This window comes from Ipomoea nil, unplaced genomic scaffold, assembly GCF_001879475.1.
Source record: "Ipomoea nil cultivar Tokyo-kokei standard unplaced genomic scaffold, Asagao_1.1 scaffold3141, whole genome shotgun sequence".
In the NCBI taxonomy this organism is placed as follows: Eukaryota; Viridiplantae; Streptophyta; class Magnoliopsida; order Solanales; family Convolvulaceae; genus Ipomoea; species Ipomoea nil.
In genome coordinates this window covers 26,657-38,386 of record NW_017619569.1, presented here as the reverse complement: position 1 = coordinate 38,386, position 11,730 = coordinate 26,657, and the positions used below count along the sequence as shown (strand labels likewise).

Here is an 11,730-nt window from a genome sequence, read left to right as displayed (position 1 = left end):
TGGCAATTATGAAATTTCCGATCACTTAAAAGTGATTTTAAATCAAGTCAAAAGCCTTGTTCCGATCACTTTTGGTATCCAGAAAAATCTTTGTTGCTATTTCCGGCCACTTTTTGCTTTCGACTTGATTTAAAATTACTTTCAGGTGGTCGGAAATTTTAAAATTTCCAGCAATGATATGCAACCCCTAACCGAGTTAGTTGGATAATTGGTTTAGTAATTGCAAGCGTTTAAGTTTGACTCTCTATGAGAGCTGTCTATCTTTAAAACGCTTAGTATTATATTACTTCCAATTAGACACCATTGAAATTGGGCATTTGGTCTAGTGGTATGATTCTTGCTTAGGGTGCAAGAGGTCCCGAGTTCAATTCTTGGAATGCCCCTTACTCCTCCAAATTGAATTTCAGTTCAGCTACAAACAACTTACTATCTTCTATAATAATTGAATTTCAGTTCCTTGGGGAAGTTGGCTCTATAATTGAATTTTAGTTCAGCTACAAACAACTTGGGAAAGTTGGCTTAGGAAGTCATACATACATGTAGTCTTAAATAGGAAGTAGGATTCTTTTATGCGTTATTGAAAATCTAACAAATTTATTCAATTATGTATTTTTCTCTCTAACCATTACGACAGATAACTGTTGTAGGAGATTATGCCCGATGGCCTTTAGCTCCTAACCGATGAACATAATCGATGAACATTGCAGAATAGATGATATTGGAAAAGGAGAAAGAGAGAAGAAAATATGTAGAGATAGACAATATTCATTCATCCTCAACCTTACAAAATGGGGGTACAACATATATAATAGACTAATAATAATGACAACAATAATGTTGACCGTTACAACCGTTACATATTCTAATCATAATGTCCACACTTAATATTATTTATAACACTCCCCCTTGGACATTATCTTACTATAACCATGCCTCGTTAAAAACTCGCTAGAAAAACCCTGTGGAAAAAAAAACTAGTCGAGAAAAGAGTACAAGGTATATGGATAGTATATTTGAATACATTCATGCCTCGTTAAAAACTTCACTAGGAAAACCACGTGGGAAAAACCTAGTTGAAGAAAAGAGTACATGATATTTGTAAATTCATATATTGTATTGATTGCCTCATTAAAAACCTTAACTTAAGAAAACCCTGTGGGAAAAACTTAGTTAAGGGAAAAAGAGTACAACCATAAGCCTTCAGGGCGCAAACCGCATAATCTTCAGGATTTTGGGGTTTGTCCATTTAAGCAATTATTTTGCAACTTTTCCTCATTGTCATTACTATATCATACTCATGCCTCGTTAAAAACCACACTAGAAAACCCAATGGGAGAAAACTAGTGAGGAAAAGAGTACATGATATTTATGTATTTATGTGTTGCAAATAGTGCGCAATTGTTAGTCTTTTATGACTTAATCTTCAGGATTTTACGTTCAATGTTCAATCTTCCGGATTGATTTGAGTAAATGTACTTCCAGTCTCCCCCTGAAGATAACAATCTTCAAGTTCTACATATATTTCAAATTTTGAAGAGACGGATTGGACAAATCTTCTGGATTGTCACTTAGAGTAGTGTACAATAATCTTATGGCTCTTCTAGAGCTAATATAACATTTGTGCAACACAAGTGTTATTGTCCTCATTTTGAACATTTAGGGAAATTCATTGTATAACCAGTTTGGACTTGGCATTGCGGGGATCAAACAAAACAGCCAGTACCCAAGTAGCCTATTAAAACCGTATCATGGTTTCTTACATAAATGTCATGTCTTTGTATCTCGAAGATACCGGAGAATATGTTAATCATTATTCAAGTACTTCATTTGTAGGGGGAGCACTAGATTTTGCTAGCAATTTTATCGCAAATATGTTGCGGTTATGGAACTTCTGGTTCTATAATGGTGCTCCAATGATAATGAAGTAAGGGACTTCGAGTCCAAAAAGGTTCCTTATCTACTTCAAGAGATTATTAGGCAACCTTTAGTTTGATAAAAACATGACACTTATATGCATATAGACATATGAAAAAGCATTTTTAGATGTAGGCTGACTGGTGTAAAAAAAACTGTAAAGAAAAACTCGATCTTCAAGTCGAGATAATACTTATAGCTTTCACAAGCTTTTTGTTTCAAAAGTCTCAGTCTTTAAACATGAACTGACATCATCAAGCTTTTTATATCTTTCATTGATGTTTACACCATCAATCTTGACTGAGATAATAAATAATAAATAAGTTCATTATCAACCCTTTATCGAGCACACAATGGTACATATTATTCCTTCAATGAGGATATTAACTCCATTCGCAACCCTTTAAATAGTAGATAATGACACATAATAATACTTAAAAATGAGAATTATGAATCCATCAGGGATTTCTCAAGATAAATTTAACTGCATATCTAAATTTATTATTCTGCCAATTGTATTATGTAGCGGAACTTAATGCCATTTACCGTGGGAGATTATATTTGATTAAAATCAATTAAGGGTCTCTGCGTGAACCCATAGGCTACAAACTCGCTTTATCACCTCATTATTCTTATTTCTCTTTCATGCACACACCCATTTGTAACCTTCAGGGTTAACACTCAAATGGTGTATTGTTATAAAGAGAATTTATTCATTTTAGCGAGTCGAGCTATGCCTTAATTGCTCCTTTATATATTAAATAGTCATGGCACTTCTGGTGCTTAACTCTGGATCCAGATTATATAACGAGCAATTTGTAATAGCAATTGTGTTGTCGACAACTATAACTTTTTTGTAAAACTCCCATATTTGTAAAAGTAATGGCAATTTCTAAAACAACCAGATTTTAAACATTTCCCAAAGATATTTTGATCTGGTCGTTCCGCATCCCTAGTATTACGTTTGTTTGGTGCACCTATAAGTCTTACCAGGGTTTTTCGTCATCTGGACGAATGTCTGCAGGACATAATTATTCAAACTATTTCAAGAGTGACAATATTTCTTTACTAGATCTAGTATTATGATTCATATCTCTTTCACCGATAGGTCTCCTACACTTCTGGTGTCAAGGAGTATCAATAGATATGTTTGGTCCAACGATATAGGACCTAGTCACTTCTTTTATGATCATTATGATCAATAGATGTATTCGGCAGATTATTTGCTAAAATCGCAAATAGATTATCTTTTGAACTTCCAGTTCAATCTAACTAGTACATGGATTTAAATAATGAAGATGTTTTTATCCTTATGAAATTTCTTGGCATTCCAAAAAGCTACGGAGTAGTATATTATCTCCCCCTAATGCCGAGAAACAATCTTCATTAGGAATGCAGTCAACGTACCCAATTATATGTATTGATCCCCTATCATGGGCTTTCTGTATTTAATCAATAGACGGAGGTTTCTTTGATAGCCCTTTTAGAGGTACGTTGTGGTGGTGATATAAAATAGACTGCGCAAATAAAATAACGCAGATAGGAAAATGTTACTTCTGAAATCACGTACTAGGTGAAAAAGGGGGTATAGCAATCCTTGAGGGATTGATTTGTGATATGCATTGAGTTAGACTTGGATAAAAAGAATTTGACTCATAGTAACGTCAAACAATCCTTCGGGGATTGATGGGATAGGTTGACCATTTTTGGTCAAGAATTCATTGTCAAGATTCATCCTAAAAGGATGACTTAGAGAATTAAAATCCTTAATCTACCTTCAGGGCAAATAAATATACAAAATAATGAGGGCTATAAATTTAAATATCATATGCCCAAATCTCATGTCAAAAAGTTTCTATAGCAGAAACTAGCACTGTAAACATGCCATAGCCTTTAACTATTATCACATGCAAGCTAAGGTTTAGCAACGACAGGTGCAACATAACCATATTGAGAATTCATGCTATTTTCCCACTTATAAGTTGGGTGATAAATCTCAATAGCTATGGCCTATAGCAAATCATAAATTGCCAACAAGATAAATAACAAAATCTCTTATGTGAACATAATCAAGAGATTATATGCTAAATGTTGTCAATTAAAGAGAATCACATGCAACATGTGATATAATTGTCCCTTATGTCTTGGACACCAAACACTCAACTGAGTCATGCACATCCATTAAATAAAGAATATCATGTTTGGTACACACAAGGCATGACATGACAAAAGATATTGTTTATTAATTCATAAATTAGAAAAATGAGAGAAGTACCGTTCGCCGAATAATAATGAGCACATGTTCGCTGCCGGGCCCATTCATTCCTATTTCGGGGCGTCAAAAACAGCACTTTTCCAAGCAAACTCTCATTTTATTTCATAGTTTCATATCTCAGCATGAAAACATCACAAAATAGCAAGATATACAAGCTGAAAACGGCAGAAAATTTTCAGAATTTTGACCTGGATTGCAGAATTTTCGGGGGGAAAAAGGTAACACATTTTGACACAAAATTTGGCAGATATGTAGTTCAGTAAGTCTAGAACGTACATAAAAATTTTCATTTCAATCCAAGGTGTGAAAGTATTTTTTCTGAAATTTTTCACAACATTGCTCCAGGCAGAAAAATAATTGGCAGCACACTGCCAAAACTTTACAAATTTTTCTGGAATAACCAAAGCATATTTTTAACAAAATATTTTTACAGACATCAAATATCACGAGTCTAGGTTCTCCAGAAAAAATTTCATGCCAAAAGGAGTTCAACAAGTATTTTTCACGAATTTAATTTTCAAACTGCGCCGGTCAGAATTTTCAGGCAGTGATTACTATGTGTAAAAAAAATCACAACTTGTTTGCTTCAGGCAAACCAACATGATGTGAGTCAATATTGACTTTTGGAGAGTAGCATAGCATTAGAAATAGAAGTTGCAAACTTCATTCATGAGTCATTAGTCACCTTAAAGATCAATCCACATTCAGGGTCTTCCAGACCTTATTAAAAAAAATAGCCCAATGACCAAACACTTAGCATAATTTTGTCATGTACTACTACTGGAGTACAATACGACCTTTGACAATAAGACCCGCATACACCAAATATCCTTCAGGGATTGACTTAGGGTCTATAAATCCTTTTAGATCAAATATCTATAATCGAGGGTTGGGGCAAGATAACGGGTGACAAATAAAAATAGTGCTCTTGATTTACCTTCTAGGCAAAACTATATTTAGAATTCAGACTATGACCACTTGTTGATTAAAACGATCCTTCAGGGATTGTCCCATAATAAACAGTGGCTTTGATTTGCCATCCAGGCAAAGCGTCTAGTAAGATTTATAATAAATCTTAAAATATATGGCGTATAGCAAACAATTGCTACCATCAAGAGCAAATCAGTAAATGCTCTTTTGTGATGACTCACATCCTGTAAGGCATGAGATAGCAATTTGTGACACAACAAAAATTTGACACTTGACAACAAGTGCACCGACCATACAATGTATTTGGTGGTCACATCAAGAAAGTGTCACAATATTATGTATTTTAATTAAGCTCTCTAATTCTATGCATGCGCATCGACGGGATGCAAAAGCATATGGCATAAGCTACAAGAATTATTAGGAATATTTTATTATTCCAAAAACAGCCCACAATATAATTGAGAGAAAAAATGGGTATCAAGATAATGCTTAAGAACGATCCACTATATGGTATATTTGCATTTAGATATGAAAGAATCGTTCAAGCAGAAGCATGCTCGAAGGCATGGAATAGAGATTGAATATTCATTGTATGAGGTCATGGTTAAGGTGGTGACGAAGAAAAATGAGCGGTATTGCCTTCTGGGCCTCAATACTCGTAGATGCCTCTTTGATGGTGTTTGGCAGTTTTATAGATGCAAGATATATTCCGACATCAAACACCCAAATAAAGAAATTTCTTTCATTGAGTGCGAGCTCAGTGAATTCTCTTTTTTCAAGAGCAACTATTTTCTACGGGAAATAGTTTTAATGAGGACCAAGGAAAAAACATATTTTATAAAAAAAATATGGGACTTAGGATTTTTATGTAAGAAGGGTTCAAAAATAAAGATGGTCCATTTATTTTAAAGGTGGTCCAATCCAAATCCTAAGTAGGAATTAACGCTTCTGGCGTTGTTTTTTTTTTTTTTTTTTTTTTTTTTAGGAATAAAAGCAAAAATCATCCGTAAACAACGCGAAATTAATAACGCTTCTGGCGTTATGGGGCTTGTATTTACGCAAACGGTTTTGATAAAACGAAGAGACCTCCGCCAACCGCCATTATTGATCGCCGCCCTTGCCGCAGACCACCACCGGTCGTCAGTAACGCGGCCACGATCTTCGTAATAGCCGCCGCTCGCCTCTACGGCGGCCACCCATAGGGCCATCCTCACAACCCACCATGCGATGATGGTGCAGATCAGAAAAAAAATGGGGGACGATCGGCCGAAAAAACGGGATCTATTTTTGTCCCTCTCCGATCACTTCTAAAAACAGGGGCTGGACTGCTGGACAGCCGCCGCAAAAAAATAGCCGCCCCATGCCGCCGCTACAACACCTCCGACGTGGCTCAGATGACAGGCGCGACGGCGATGGAGGGGGAAGAAAGGTATGAAAAAAAACTCATTCTAAACAATTTCTCATTGTACTAAACGAATTATCATACCAAAAAATAATTAATCAATCATATTTTTCATGCCAGTATGTAAAAAATAGTGCATATATTGAAAGCAATACAATTTTTCCGGAAAAAAAATATATATCATATGCAAAATTCCAGACTTAGTACATCTAGCAACTAGAATTTTAGATATTGCAAGAAAATTGTACGCATATTTGATATGAAGTCACATATAAGCATAGGCCAAAAAAATTTTGGTTCCTCATCAAATATTCATCAACATCAATATTTTTGGTTCATTGCTACGAAATATATGTATTTGCCCAGTAAACTTATTCATTCATGATATACATATTCACAGTAAATATATACTTACGAATGCAGAAGTATATTATCAAAATATATAATCATATGATCAAGTTTTCATAAATTCAAAAATGCATAAAGCATAAACACATATGATTTTGAGGCATCCGGAAAATATCAAAATAATAAGGCATAAAAAACTCATAAAAGTTACCGTTCACCGGGATTGAGCGTGCTGATAACGTGTTGTAGGAGATTATGCCCGATGGCCTTTAGCTCCTAACCGATGAACATAATCGATGAACATTGCAGAATAGATGATATTGGAAAAGGAGAAAGAGAGAAGAAAATATGTAGAGATAGACAATATTCATTCATCCTCAACCTTACAAAATGGGGGTACAACATATATAATAGACTAATAATAATGACAACAATAATGTTGACCGTTACAACCGTTACATATTCTAATCATAATGTCCACACTTAATATTATTTATAACAATAACAACAATATTTATTGAAGAAATTTGTTTCTCAACACATTTTTATATATGTATTGTTTTAAATTTTGAATATTCTTGTTGCATACAAGAATATCTTGAGATATGTTAATTCAATTTTTGGTCCTAGATTTATAAGTGACAATTCACTTTTAGTCATTTTTTATCAGAACATCCATTTTGTTTTGAATACGCTTTAGTTTTATTCTTATTATTTTCTTTTAGCAAGAAATGAGATTTTTGAATTGGAAGAAGGATTTCAAGGCCGGTGTTAAGTTTTCTTTTCTTCCTGTTTGTTTGGGAATATCTTTGAATTCAGCGTTTCATAGTCACTTCCAAATTTCTCAGTCAGCCCCAACAACCCATTTAAACATTTTGATTAGCCAGCTTCCTCTCTTTTCTTTTCACCTCTAGAACTTCTCCAAACACAAAGTTACTACTTAGTAGTCATTATAAATTTACTTTGGGGACCAATTTGACCCTTCTTTCCTAGATTAAATTGCTAAACCTTAAATACTTATGAATTTCATTGTCTTACTTTCAAAATTTTGTTAATCAATTAAATATCTATGAATTTTAATTTAATAATTTATGCATCAATTTTTTTTGTAAATAAATTTACTTTTCTTGTAGTGATAAGTAATCACATTACTTTTATTTTATTTTAACTCATTTTTTGATGTGGCAATAGTGTAATATTATATTACCAAAGTTGTCATATATATAACTTATAATTGCTATTGACATTATCCAATATTTTATTCACATCCTAAATTTCGCGGGCTATTAAGTTAGAATGCCCTTGAAAGAGAGTGTCAAAATCATTCTTCCAAAAGGCTGAACCACAACCTTAAGGGCCTCCCACACCCCGGCCCAACAGAACATTTGGGAGGTGCTCACTGCGCACAAGGAGCCACCCTCACTTTGAGAGGTTGTTCCCACACTGCCGCTAGTGAGACTCAATCCCTGGTCATTCTTCTAAAGTTTCACCTCTATGACCAGTTGAGCTACCCATGCGGGCGAGAGTGTCAAAATCATGTTACTATTATTAGTCGTATATATTTAAACAATTGAAAAAAACTATTAAAGATGAATAGGTATTGTGTGTTATATATCATGCTAAGCACCTTGTGCGTATATCACACCTCTGTGTCTCCCCTCGAAGAAAGATCACAGGATAAAAAAAAAAAAAAAAAAAAAAAAAAAAAAAACTCATACGGTGGCCTTCTATTAAAGCATAACAAAACAAAAACTTCCAAAAACAAATTTTTAATATAAAACAATTATTTAAAATATAGCAAATTAGAGTGGTGCACTGGAAGCTGGTGAGCCCATAACCTACAGGTCCCAAGATTGAAACTTGGCTTTGATATTTAGATTTTAAATGCCTCTTAAGACACCAAAATGCTACCTTACCTACCTACACATATAGCTAGTACTATACACTGAGTAGGAGATGTATGTTAGTTTCTTTTAAAGTTTCCCCATGAGGTTTAAATTTATTTTAAGATACCAAAATATTACATTACCTGTAGTGAGTAATAATTGTTGAATTACAAAATAGTACACTTTCTTTTTAAAGTTTCCCCACGAGGCTAAACACTTACAAGCAATTATTGTTAAATGAGTAGAGTATGTGATTTCCATACATACCTAAAATGTTATAAGTTTGGTTCTTGTTAATACCCTTTTGGTTGAACCTCTCATACACGGTTTTATATGTGCAATTAAGTTGGCCCAGTGCACACCCATGGCTTGTGTTTGTATCACACCCTCGGTCACGCGATATAACGACCTGCGTGATGGTCCATTTCTAATTTAATTTAGTTGCAAAATCTAGGTTTCTAGTTTTATTCACTCAAATTAACTACCTTGTTGGACAATAATCACAATATCCACGTCCTAATCTGCAGGATTTTGTACTTTTTGATTAGTTGTATGAATTGATTAGTAAATATTTTTATATTATTGACTTCATATCTATTTTACATCATATCACTTTGTTATAGTCATAGTTTATTTTTCTCTATATTTTATGTATGCCGTTTCCATTTATTGCATAAAATCTACTTCCTTTTGAGGAAATTATGAAATCTGGTTTCATTGTCTCTGACAATTTTTTGCGATCAAGTGGATGTGTTTTGAATGGGCTTTAGTTTTATTCTTATTAGTTATTTATTTTATTTTTTATTTTTTTTAGCAAGAAATGAGATTTCTGAATTGGAAGAAGGATTTCAAGGCCGGTGTTGAGTTTTCTTTTCTTCCGTTTGTTATTTGTATGCATGGGAATATCTTTGAATTCAGCTTTGCCAAATTATTGTGTGGACCATAACAAAAAGTACATTTTTAATATACTTAATATATATTACTTGTCTATTGAATGTACACTCAGTACACAAATAATGTACATTTTTAATATACTAAAAGTACATTATTGTTGTATTGAATGTACATTATATTACACTATATATACAAAAATGGTCCACACAACTTCTGTAGACCATGGTCCGCACAATAATGATTGTTCAGCTTTCATAGTCATCTCCAAATTTCTCAGTCAGCCCCAACAACCCATTTAAACATTTTGTTTACCCAGCTTCCTCTCTTTTCTTTTCACCTCTAAAACTAGCTTCCCCAAACACAAAGTTGGTAGTCATTATAAAATTTGCTTTGGGGGCCAATCTGACCCTTCTTTCCTAGATTAAATAGCTACACCTTAAATAATACTTATGAATTTCATTGTTTTACTTTCAAAAATTTGTTTAATCAATTAAATATCTATGAATTTTAATAATTTACCCATTAGTTTTTTCGTAAATAAATTTACTTTTTTTTTTTTTTTTTTGTAGTGATAGGTAATCACATTACTTTTATTTTATTTCAACTCATTTTTGATGTGCAATAATATTATATTATATTACCAAAGTTGTCATATATATAACTTGAATCAAAACAAGTTATATAAGATAAGTTGGGATACATAGGGTGCAACCACTGCTGGAAATTATGAAATTTCCGACCACCTGAAAGTGATCTTAAATCAAGTCGAAAGCCTTGTTTCGATCACTTTTGGTATACGGAAAAATCTTTGTTGCTATTTCCGGCCACGTTTTGCTTTTGACTTGATTTAAGATTACTTTCAGGTGGTCGAAAATTTTAAAATTCCAACAATGATATGCAACCCCTAACCGAGTTAGTTGGATAATTGGTTTAGTAATTGCAAGCTTTTAAGTTTGACTCTTCATGAGAGCTGTCTATCTTTAAACCTCTTAGTATTATATTACTTCAAATTAGACACTATTTAAATTGGGCATTTGGTCTAGTGGTATGATTCTTGCTTAGGGTGCAAGAGGTCCTGAGTTCAATTCTCGGAATGCCCCTTATTCAAATTGAATACAGTTCAGCTACAAACAACCTGTGCAAGTTGGCTCTATAATTGAATTTTAGTTCAAATTTCAAATCCCAAGTAGGATTCTTTTATGCGTGATTGAAAATCTATCAATTTTATTCAATTATGTATTTATCCTTCTTGGCTAAGGTTCAATGTCTTTTATAAATATAAGAAATTTTTCTCTCTAACCATTACGAAAGATGACAACAGTATTTATTGAATAAATTTGTTTCTCAACACATTTTTATATATGTATTGTTTTAAATTTTGAATATTCTTGTTGCATACAAGAATATCTTGAGATATGTTAATTCCATTTTTGGTCCTAGATTTATAGGTGTCAATTCACTTTTAGTCCCTTTTTTTTTATCAGAGCATCCATTTTGGTCCTAATATTATTTTGACATGACAATTTTGGTACTTTATCAAAAAAATCGTTGAAATTTTATTAAATACAAGAACATTTAACTCTTAAATTATGATTTTTTCAAAAAAGTAAACATAAAAAATATAACGGGTCAACGCACTTTGTATTAAAAAGATCAAAATTTCTTTCAATTTAACGAAATTTCAACGATTTTTTGATAGAGGACCAAAATTGGTCATGTCACGATACTATTATGACCAAAAGTGGATGTTTTGATAAAAAGTTCTAAAAGTGGACTATCACTTATAAATCTAGGCCAAAAGTGGAATTAACATTTTTTTAATTTACAAATAATTTATTGAATTCCCAATTATTCATCATTATGTTTTATTTTTCTTAGAAATATTTTAAAAATCATAAAATGATAAACGAATCAAACATCTTAATTAATTTTCTAGGTATTTAATTTTTATGTTTCTATGATAACTCCGAATATGTTAATTATTTTTTTTGCAAATTTATTTCTATCAATTGGTTAAAAATATTTTTTCCAAGAATTTAATTGATGAGAAACTATCAAAAGCCCTCAACTTTACGTTTTAT

The 11,730-nt window shown here is 32.7% G+C and overlaps 2 non-coding genes across 2 annotated transcripts; both read left to right on the top strand.

The window, feature by feature from the left end:
• Window positions 1–311: 311 nt before the first annotated feature.
• TRNAP-AGG lies at window positions 312–383 on the top strand. The gene has a single exon. It is a non-coding gene; the product is annotated as a tRNA-Pro (tRNA).
• Window positions 384–10,677: 10,294 nt separating this feature from the next.
• Window positions 10,678–10,749, top strand: TRNAP-AGG. Its single transcript has one exon. It is a non-coding gene; the product is annotated as a tRNA-Pro (tRNA).
• Window positions 10,750–11,730: the final 981 nt, after the last annotated feature.